The sequence below is a fragment of the Palaemon carinicauda genome, chromosome 32, assembly GCF_036898095.1.
Source record: "Palaemon carinicauda isolate YSFRI2023 chromosome 32, ASM3689809v2, whole genome shotgun sequence".
Lineage (NCBI taxonomy): Eukaryota > Metazoa > Arthropoda > Malacostraca > Decapoda > Palaemonidae > Palaemon > Palaemon carinicauda.
Window position 1 is genome coordinate 36744789 of NC_090756.1, and position 10691 is coordinate 36755479.

Sequence of the window (10691 nt, forward strand, 5' to 3'; positions counted from 1 at the left end):
AAATCACTGTGGCCTTAAGGGGGGGGTTGCAGGGGGGGGGGAGAGCTCCCCCCGCCCCCCCCCTGGTAGAGCTAGGTAGGGGTATCGGGGGAGGGGTGGTGGAAGGATAAGTATTCATTTATTGCAAATATCATTTGACACCCCGCCCCCACCCAAAACCCCGGTTCCCACCTGGTGTCCCCCATAATTGTTGGGATGAAGTAGGGTCTTTCTGCATTACAACATAATATGAAACAAAAACAATAAAAACACGGTTACAAACACTGATTTTCTGGAAAAACTTGTTGTTTTAACTCCAGTTACATAGTAAATCTCTAAATCGGATGGTTTGCGGTCAAAATAAACTTTAAATCCGTTGGAATTACACTATTTCTGATGCAACAAATATATTTTTATTCCAGTTTCCACATAATGATTGAAGCTGTAATTCTACCTTTTTAGCATTTATATTTGTGACCTGGAAAGGGGGTCTGAGGCTTACCCCGGCTAGGGGTTGTGACCTGGGAAGGGGGTCCAGGGTCTTGTCCTCGGCTAGGGTTTTTGACCAGGGAACTACTAGGTTAGGTTAGGTGGGTTTGTTAAGTTCTGTACCCTTTTGTACCCTTTTATATATTGTGTAAAGGGTATATAGAAAAATGTATTAAAATGCACATTTTACTTAATTAATTTACTAAAAGCTAATGTAAATTAATAAAAACACATTATCAGTTCTAAGGGTTTACAGTGATATTGTAGGGGATTTCAGTAATTTTCAGGGCGATTCCATTATTTATCCGGGGATTCCAGTAAGTCCGGGGATTCCAGTAATTTGTGGTTCCCAGTCATTTTACCAATGGCAGAACTTTGTAGGTCCACATTTTAAGTACTGCGCAATTCCAAGTCTAATGTATGATGAATATTAGTTTTGATAGGCAGAGCCTTTGTATAATGACGACAGATCTCCCAAGAGCAAACACGTCACCTAACCTAAACTTCCCAAACTAACCTAACCGACTAATCATGTCCTTACCTACTTAACTAATGGTTAGCCTCTATGTCATTTGTTTAAAAAAAGATTCACTGTCTTTCGCTACCTTAGCCACATGTCAGGTAGTTAGGTTAAGATCACCCTATAAGTGGGTGGGACACGGAATGTGTACTGACCTTAACCTAACTTAGAATTTATGATCCTTACCTAGCCAGAATAAGATGTGACAGAAAATGTGTAGATAAAATCAAATTATGGAGGTATATGCTAACTATAGCACAACACAAATTCCTGTATAAAACATACCTCATATGGTCATCAAAGCTTCACTATAAATAACTAAGTTTTTTAATACTGCACTGTATAAGAAATATAGGTAGTTTTACTGAATTACAGATTGCCATCTCGAAAAGAAATTATATGTTTTCCTCTAGTAAATAACGTGATATAACCGAATTTGACCTTCATTTCAACCTCAAACAAACAGAACAACTAGTTCGACTAACTTCAAGTAGTTGAACTGGTTGTTGTTGTTGCGGTTGAAATGAAGGTGAAAACAGGTTGAATCACGTTATTTATTAAAGGAAAAGATATATTTTCTATTGAAATGTTTAAATATAATGAGTCCTGTTCCAATTCGGGCTCGCTTTGCTCAGCAGAAAACAAAAACATCAAGAACGTATGTACCGGCAAACGGTAATGTTGAGCTGCGCACGCTAAAATTGGCAATGTTACACTAACTTTAGCACTGTTACGCTAACATTAGCAACACTAAATATAATGGCTCTCGTTCCGCCACTGGCTCGCTCCGCTAACATGAAAATAAAACATCAAGCTCGTATGTACTGGCATGGGGTAATGTTGAGCTGCACAAGCTAAAAAAAAACTAATAAAACTAGCACATTAAAATTAAAGAAAATAATGAATTACTTTTATGACAGGGAGGGTGAAACTTGTAGGTCCCCAGGGTGTTGTGATTGTGACATCTTAATTTCTGTATATCCACATTGCTGTTTCTTCTTTGTCTTAGCTATATTAGTTTTAGTACTGCACTTGGACACTGTAAACGTTGGGCTATTACATCATGAGATTTAAGAAAACTATCAACACTGGAATTCACCGAAATCTTTTTAAGTATGGAATACTGCAGTTGTTACAAGTTTCTATAACTGCCATCGTAAAATAGGCAAAAAGACCTCACTTGAACTAACAAAGACCTGACGTGGACAAAGGTTTTCACGGAAAAGGGTATGTTGGAAGGTTGGTGGGGGCTGGGAAATATTAACCCCCCTGTGCAAACTTTCCATACGTATGGGTTTGTGATTGGTTAACGGAAAAACAACGGAGTCTAGAGAGTAAACATGAATGAACCAGGGCAAGTATTTATTTAAAACCAGGGTGTGACAAGGTAATAACAAAATGTATAAAAGTAATATAGAAAGATAAAGTGGACTGTATGATAAATAATATTTGTCCGTAACTGACATACAATCTACGCTATTTAATAGGGGTTATTACTTTCGGCGTAGCTGCAATGACGAGCCATTAGAATTTTAACGAGGGTTTACTACCCCACCGCTAGTTAGCGGGGGGTAGGGAGGGTACCCTGCTCCCCCCCCCCCACGCACACACACATGTGCTTGAGCTCACTTTGCTCTCGGCTCGGGTGGTAGACGGATGTGTCCGCTCTCACCCTTCCCTCTCTGACAGCCGTTATTGTCTTTCTGCTATTTCTCCTACAGGTTTGTGTGTGAAATTGACCTCTGCGAAAATGCACAAATGTCCTGGAATACCCGACCGCCCTTGTGGTACATTTATGTCAGCGGTCGAGATGGACCCTCACACCTTTTGTCCTTACTGTAGGGGCCAACGGTGTGATAGTAGTAATAAATGTGGTGAGTGTAGCGTGTGGTCTACCTACCAAGGACTTTTCCTCCGTTGCCCAAACCTCCTCTGAAGCTCCCACTTGATTGGTTTCTTCCGAGAGACCATCGAGGGGTAGTGTAGACCATGGTTCTGTTTCCCGATCTCGGGGTTCGAGAGATGGCGTTGCCTCCCCTAACGAGGCAGCTTCACCTCTTCCCCAGGGGGAGGATTTAAAGGTTAATATCAATGTAACTGATTTATTCCAGCTTTGGTCTTCCTTGGGGCTCGAAGGTTCGCCCTCCAAGGAAGCCTTGTTTGACATCATCCGGTTGGGTGCCGCTGTCAAGCAATCGCCGACTTTGGCAGAGGTTGATCCTCTGTCTACCGTCGACGTTGTGGTGGCAGAGATATCCGATGCAGTATCTCCTACCTCTGCGACTTCTCAACCTGCTGTAGCTGAAAGCTTAGTTTCTCCCTCTGCTCAACCTTCGAGGGAAGAACTAAGTCCAACAGTCTCTCCTGCCGGTGATTCTCCATCACCGGGAAGTTCACTCATAGAGACTCCTCTTTGGAGGATTGCTGATGGTCAACTTGCTGATCCAAAGGTCCCCAGAGGGCGCATACGTTGTAAGGCTCGCCTTCCTCTATGCCGGAGATGCCTTCCTTCACCTCATAAGGGTGTGAGGAGGCTCCTCTTTGGTTCAACATCACCGTCGCAGTCCGCCGCAGAGGAGCCATGTCACAGATCTCCAACTGTTCCAGCTACAACCCTGGACCTCTCTACGTATCGTTCGCGATCCCCTTCGGTGGAAGGTCGTCCTGACAAAGGGCACGCCGACCTTCCACAAGTCAGACCTTCTGACCTGACGTCGCCGTTCCTGGCTACTGATGCGCTGTGGGTGCCAACTAAATCTGTTTTTATAAAACAGGCAACGGTCCCTTCGGGGCAACAAGGGCGTACGCGCAAATTAGTGCACACGTCCCTCTTGCGCCATACCAAGCATGAGCGCCAACGTTTACCTGACCTCTCTGAGGTTTCGAAGTTAGTTCACAGGCGCTCTCCTACTGTTGCTGATATGGCCCACCAGTGCTCACCTGCGCGCCAGCAGGCACCTGCTGCCGACGTTCCTGATATAGCGCGCCAGCGCGCACCTGCTGCCAACGTTCCTGATATAGCGCGGCAGCGCTCACCTGCGCACTGGCGCTCACCTGCGCGCTAGCGCTCACCTGATCGAGAGTGCGCCACTGCGCGCACTCAGCCTGCTGCCGGGAAGTTTAAGGCTTCCCCTACTCGCCAGCGCTCGCCAACGCGCCATCTACCTTCACCTGCGCGCCATCCCTCGCCGGCGCGCCCACCCCCATCTCCCACAGCAGTGATGCATCACCAGCCTGATGTGCGCCCACAAGAGGCGCGCCAACGTATGCAGGGCCCAGCTGCGCGCCCGCGCGCAAGAGATATCTCTCCTGCCCGCGCGCCCATCGACATCTTCTAGAACGCACGATCCCTCGCCCGCACGGGCTCTTCATCCTCATCCTGCAAGCGAACATTCACCCTCGCGTGCGCGAGCGCACAATATGCTTCCTTCACACCCTATGATGTCTCCTGCGTATGCTTCTACGCGCCATCGTTCGGCCGAGTGCCCGCACGCACCCTCGCTCGGCCGCACGCCCGCACGCACCCTCGCAATCACCCTCGCGCGCGCACATCAGCAATCGCCCGCGTGTGCGTGCCAACAGTCTCCCGTGCGCGACCCCGGGTAATCCCCATCGTGCGAGCGCAAGCGCGCTCCCAAGCGCGATCGTCAATATCCTCCCACGTGCAAGGCTGCAGGACAACGCGCGGCAAGGTCGCCATCGCCACATTCCCACCCCCGCAAGCGCAGAACAGCGCGCTCGCCGGTAGGGAGGAAGGTTCCAGAAAGGTCCAGGGACATTTCTGCTTTGTCTTCTTTTTCTTTGCAGGCGAACCCCATTTTGGAAACTCCTTTCCAGGATCGGTCGATCCCTGTCCCTCCAGACGGAGTGTCTGACAGCGCAGCCGTTAGCCAGCAGCCTTGGTTTGAGGCAATGATCAGAGCGGTCGCGCAGGATTTTAAGCCTGTTCTCTCTGAGGTATGCCACAAATCCTTGGCAGCATCTACTCCCCTGAAGAGAAAAAGAAGAGTTTTGGATGCGGGGACTTCTCCGAGGACAAAGCTGTCTCCTCGTAAGCCTTCGAGGCAGCCCCCCCCCCCCCGACTCTTTCTCCCTCTCCTTCGGACAAGGATTTCCCGTCCTCAGGGAAGTCACGTGAGGTGAGACGTTCCCCCATCGCACCAATGAGGGAAACCCCACTTCGTGCTGAAAAGTCTTCTCGGGTAGGGGCGGAGAAGAGCCTACCTCCATCGTTGTTGGCGTCCTGCATCCCTCCCAGGAAGGAGTCGAAGGACTCCAAGACAGTACCAAAGTCCTCGCCAAGACTTAGACCGGAGCCAGCCAGTCACTCAGAGAACGTCCGCGAGTCTCCCCTAGAAGAGCCTTTGGGGACTGGAGACTTCGCTGCTAGTCCTTCAGGACGAGAGCTGCAGGAGTCAGAACATGCGTCTTGGCAGGTTCTGACCCTTATGAGGACTCTCAATGGGTTCGCTGACCCAGAGATTCCTCCTCAAGAGGGCAAAGACACGGTCTTTGGGACTCAAAAACCCCCTAATGCCAGTGCAGCTTTGCCCTGGTCTGAAGGAGTTAAGAGCGCCATGGACAAGATCGCAGTCCAGCTCTCCGAGCTAGCCTCCTCCAGCCAATCCAGTGCCGGTAACAAGCTTCTCCCACCCCCTCATGTACAGCAGAGGAGGTACTTCGAGATCTTACAGGAGCCTTGTTTAGCTCTTCCCCTTCACCATTCTTTGAAAAAGCTTACCAAGGGAGTCCCTCTTGAGAGACTCTCCAAACGGCAGGTTTCATTCTCGGCGACTGAGATCCTTAATCAGGAGAAGGTTGCGAATTGTGCCATGCAGGCCACTTCGTGGCTGGATATCTGGTTAGGGACCTTAGGTATCCTGATACGTTTGTAGGATTTGTCCAAAGAACGTACCAGGAAAGCTATGGAAACCTTTTTACTCTCAGGCCCTCACACGATCGAGTTTCTGGCCCACCAAGTCCCGAACTTGTGGGCAAACACCATGCTGAAACGTCGGGATGCGGTGTCTGAGAGGTTCCATTAAAAGGTCCCTAGCACCGAGATCAGCAGGCTGACATTCTTCCGTGATGGGAACGAACCTGTTTGAGCCTAAGGACGTCGAGCATGCCGCTGAGAGGTGGAGGAAGTCCAACCAAGACTCCCTCCTACATAGGCCTTTGACATCCAAGCCCAATAAACCTCTAGCACCCCAGCAGCCACGTCCTACCAAGACCACGAAACCGACAACGACAGCGAAGATAAGGGTGTCTAAGCCCTTTCCTGTCAAGGATAGGAAAGGCAAGAAGTCCTCCAGGGGAGGGAAGAATCCTAGAGGGAGCAGCCGAGGCTGCAAACGCTAGGATTGGCAGTCCCCCTGCATGTCCACCAGTGGGGGGATGCCTACAAAGTTGTGGAGACAGGTGGCAGCAACTCGGGGCCTATTCCTGGACGATTTCCGTAATCAGTCATGGATATCGCGTCCCGTTCACAAAATCTCTACCTCTCCTGATGACGAATCCAGTGTCATTGAGAGACCTTGCCATGGGGTCAGCAAGGGGGTAGGACCTTTCGGCAGGAGTCCAGACCCTGTTGAAGAAAGGTGCTCTCCAAGAGGTCCTCGACGGGTCTCCGGGCTTCTTCAGTCGACTCTTTCTTGTAAAGAAGGCGTCCGGAGGCTGGAGACCAGTCATCGACCTCTCGGCTCTGAACAAGTTTGTCAAGGAAACTCCATTCAGCATGGAGACCGCAGACACAGTCAGACTTGCAGTTAGACCGCAAGACTTCATATGTACACTGGATCTGAAGGACGCGTACTTCCAGATCCCAGTCCATCCGTCTTCAAGGAAGTACTTAAGATTCAGCCTAGACAACAAGGTGTACCAGGTCAAGGTGCTGTGTTTCAGTCTCTCCACAGCACCACAGGTTTTAACCAGAGTGTTCACCCTAATATCGTCTTGGGCACACAGGATTGGCATCCGTCTCCTCCGTTATCTAGACGACTGGCTTATCCTAGCAGACTCGTAGTCATCCCTTCTTCAACACCGAGACAAACTTCGGGGACTTTGCCAGGATCTGGGGATCTTGGTAAATCTCGAGAGGTCCTCCCTGCTTCCCACTCAAAGACTGGTATGCCTAGGCATGATTATAGACACCAATCTCCACAAAGCCTTCCCATCAGACGACAGGATAGCAAGGCTGAGGAGGGTCACAAGCCCTTTCCTCAGACGAGAAAAACTTTCCGCCCAATCGTGGTTACGTCTCCTCGGTCACCTCTCATCTTTGGCTCGTCTAGTTCCGAACGGTCGCCTCAGGATAAAATCCCTCCAGTGGCGACTCAAGTCACGGTGGAATCAAGGTTACAATTCCCCGGACGTCATGATCCCTATGGGACCTGCGGAACGGACGTACCTCCAGTGGTGGGTGACAGACGAGAACATATGAAGAGGAGTGGATCTTCTTGTCCTCCCACCGGATTTGATGCTGTTTCGGACTTCTCAAAGAAAGGGTGGGGGGCCCACATTCTACACCACAGGACCTCAGGCCTGTGGTCAGAATCAGAAAATTGCCTCCATATAAATCTTCTAGAGATGAAGGCCGTTTTCTTTGCCCTTCATCAGTTCCAACAGTAACAGGTGGGTCACTCTGTGGTGGTGATGAGCGACAACACCACAGTAGTGGCTTACATCAACAAGCAAGGAGGTACCTTTTCGAAGCAGCTATCCCATCTTGCAGTAGAGATACTGAGATGGACCGAAGTCCACTCGATTCCACTATCGGCACGTTTCATTCAAGACAATAGGAATGTGCTCGCCGACATTCTGAGCAGAGCGTCTCAGATAATGAGTACCGAGTGGTCTTTGGATTATCTGGTAGCCAACAAAGTCCTGACTTTGTGGGATTTCCTGACTGTGGATCTGTTCGCGACAGCGCTGAACTTCAAGCTTCCACTGTACTGCTCCCCAGTCCCGGATCCCAAGGCGCTCTGGCAAGATTTCTTCCAACATCGGTGGGACAACATCGACGTGTACGCCTTTCTCTCGTTCTGTCTGATGAGGAGGGTACTCAACAACACGTGGAATGGTTTCTGGACCCTCTGCAGCTCCTAACGGAACTTCCGAGAGAACTCCCTCAACGACACTATTTACTCAGACAACCACAAGCCAACATCTTCCACAAAGCAGTAGCTTCGCTACAACTTCACACCTGGAGACTATCCAGCATCTCCTCGCTAAGAGGGGATTTTCGCAACAAGTTGCGATAAGGATGTCTGGACATCTGCAAAAATCATCCGCATCTGTCTACCATGCAAAGTGGAAAGTCTTCTGTGGTTGGTGTCGTGGAAGGGGTATCTCTCCACTCGATGCCTCTATTCCAGCAAATAGCAGAGTTCCTCGTGTATTTGCGGGAAGAAATGCGCCTTTCAGTCTCGGCGGTGAAAGGCTATTGCTCAGCCTTAAGTCTAGCCTTCAGGCTCAAAGGAATGGACATTTCTTCCTCGCTGGAACTTTCCCTAGTCATACAAAGTTATGAACTTTCCTGCCCTCAGTCGGAAGTGAGACCTCCTCCATGGAACGTGGTTCGAGTTCTCAGGTCTCTTAAGAGACGTCCCTATGAACCATTACGCTAGGCTTCAGATCGTCACCTAACTTGGAAGACGGTGTTCCTACTAGCTTTGGCTTCGGCTAAGCGAATTAGTGAACTTCATGGTATCTCATATGACATCGCCCATTCAAGGGGATGGGGGGAGGTAACGTTCAAATTCGTCCCTGAGTGTATTGCTAAGACTCAAAGTCCCGGGGGTGCCGGACCATCGGTTCGACTCCTTCCAGATTTTGAGTCATCGTTTTGTAACAGATGACACAGACCATCTCCTACTTTGCCCAGTAAGGAGTCTGAGGCTATATCTCAAAAGAACGGCTGCAGTCTGTCCCCAGGTGCAAGCATTGGTTGTTAGCACTGGGAGAAATAAGAGGAGGGTCACCAAGAACACAATCTTGGCATGGATTTGTAAGGTGATCCATCTGTCCCTGAATCCAGATCGTCCTCCATCACGTCGCCATAGAACACATGATGTCAGGGGCGTAGCTACGTCATTGACCTTCAAGAAGAATTTTTCAGTGACGCAGGTTCTTCAAGCTGGGGTGTGGAAGCGTCAGACGACCTTCACAGCCCACTACCTGCGAAACATGACCCACAGGAGGCTCGATACGTTTTATATCAGCCCTGTGGTGGCTGCACAACAGCTGGTTTAAAACTTCAGGCTCCTTAGTGGACAAGTAGTAGAAGGTTGAGGGCATTGTTACCCGGTCTTACTCTTCATGAATGAAAAGGTTTTTCTGGCCCTTATTCTTTTTTTAATCTCCCCCTCTCTTCGGGAAAGCAGCACCCTGGGTTCTCTGCACAGCTGACCTTAAACCACTGCAGGTAAACCATGTTTCCTTGTGTTCCTAGTATTAAGATAATACTGTCACGGCCCCATACCCTGACGAGGTGGTACTGGGAGAGTTCTAGCCAAAGTGTCTATCTAAAGGACTACAGGTCAACTTCCAAGGACTAGTCACACTTTATTATACCTTCACACATAGCTTGCGTAGGTTGCAGCCCTTGCGTAGCAAGGTTCTAGCGAGGTACAGGGACTCCTTATTGCTGAGTGCGAACACATTCAAGTAATGAGTCCCTGGGCAAAGCCAAAAGCCAGTACTGGCAGGGATTTTCCACCTTCCTCATGGGTGTGTCATACCTATTAAATAGCGTGGTTTGTATGTCAGTTACATACATTCTTCTTATGACCTAACTTTCCACACCTATAACACTTTTCATCACAGACACGACTATCTGACATAGCTCGTTGCGCACTCACGCTCCCTTCCCTATTGCGCCAATTAACCGGCCTAAATTCCCCATTTGCTTGCACAGTTCCTCCGTTACTTGCCTTAACACTCCTATCTATTACCTTACCAGCTATCCTCATTAGCCCTCTCAAAATTGCATCCTTATAACTACCAAATTCTATTACAGTTTCCTCCATTCCATTTCTTACACTCACAGATTTTCTTTCTTTCATGCACCTATCTAACTCATAATCCTCAACTATCTCTAGTATGTCATCCCATGTCAATCTCTCTTGCGTCCACCTCATTTTCTCCTTCCGTTTCAAATTAATAAATTCACAAACATTCTCAGGTACTGTCGCCCAACACTTCCTCATTAACTCCTTATTCTCATTTATACTTCATCTCCAAACTTATTCCTTGCTAACGTTTCTAACCGACATACATACATAGAAATAGCCTCACCTACATTCATTCGAGCCTCATCAAAATCATTTTTTTGCCTATACTTAACACTCCCTTTCATACATTTTACCTGCTCAGTTATCCTACCTTTCACACTATCATATTCAACATTCCCCACACTCATTATCACACCATACATCGTCAACAAATACCCAGTCAAATATTCTCCTAACTCCCTAGCCCAAACTCTCTTACTCTCACCATACTTATCCTGACAATACCTCTCATACTCCTGGAAAAACTCGTATACATCCCTACTACTATGGGCATTGAACCTTTCACACCGCGGTACCTCTCTCATAAACAGTCTTACACACATCACGTTCATTTTCACTGCTATCATCACTGCTACCTTCCCTCTTGTTTCCTACTTCCTCGCTAGAATATAAAGAATCTAATTCCACAC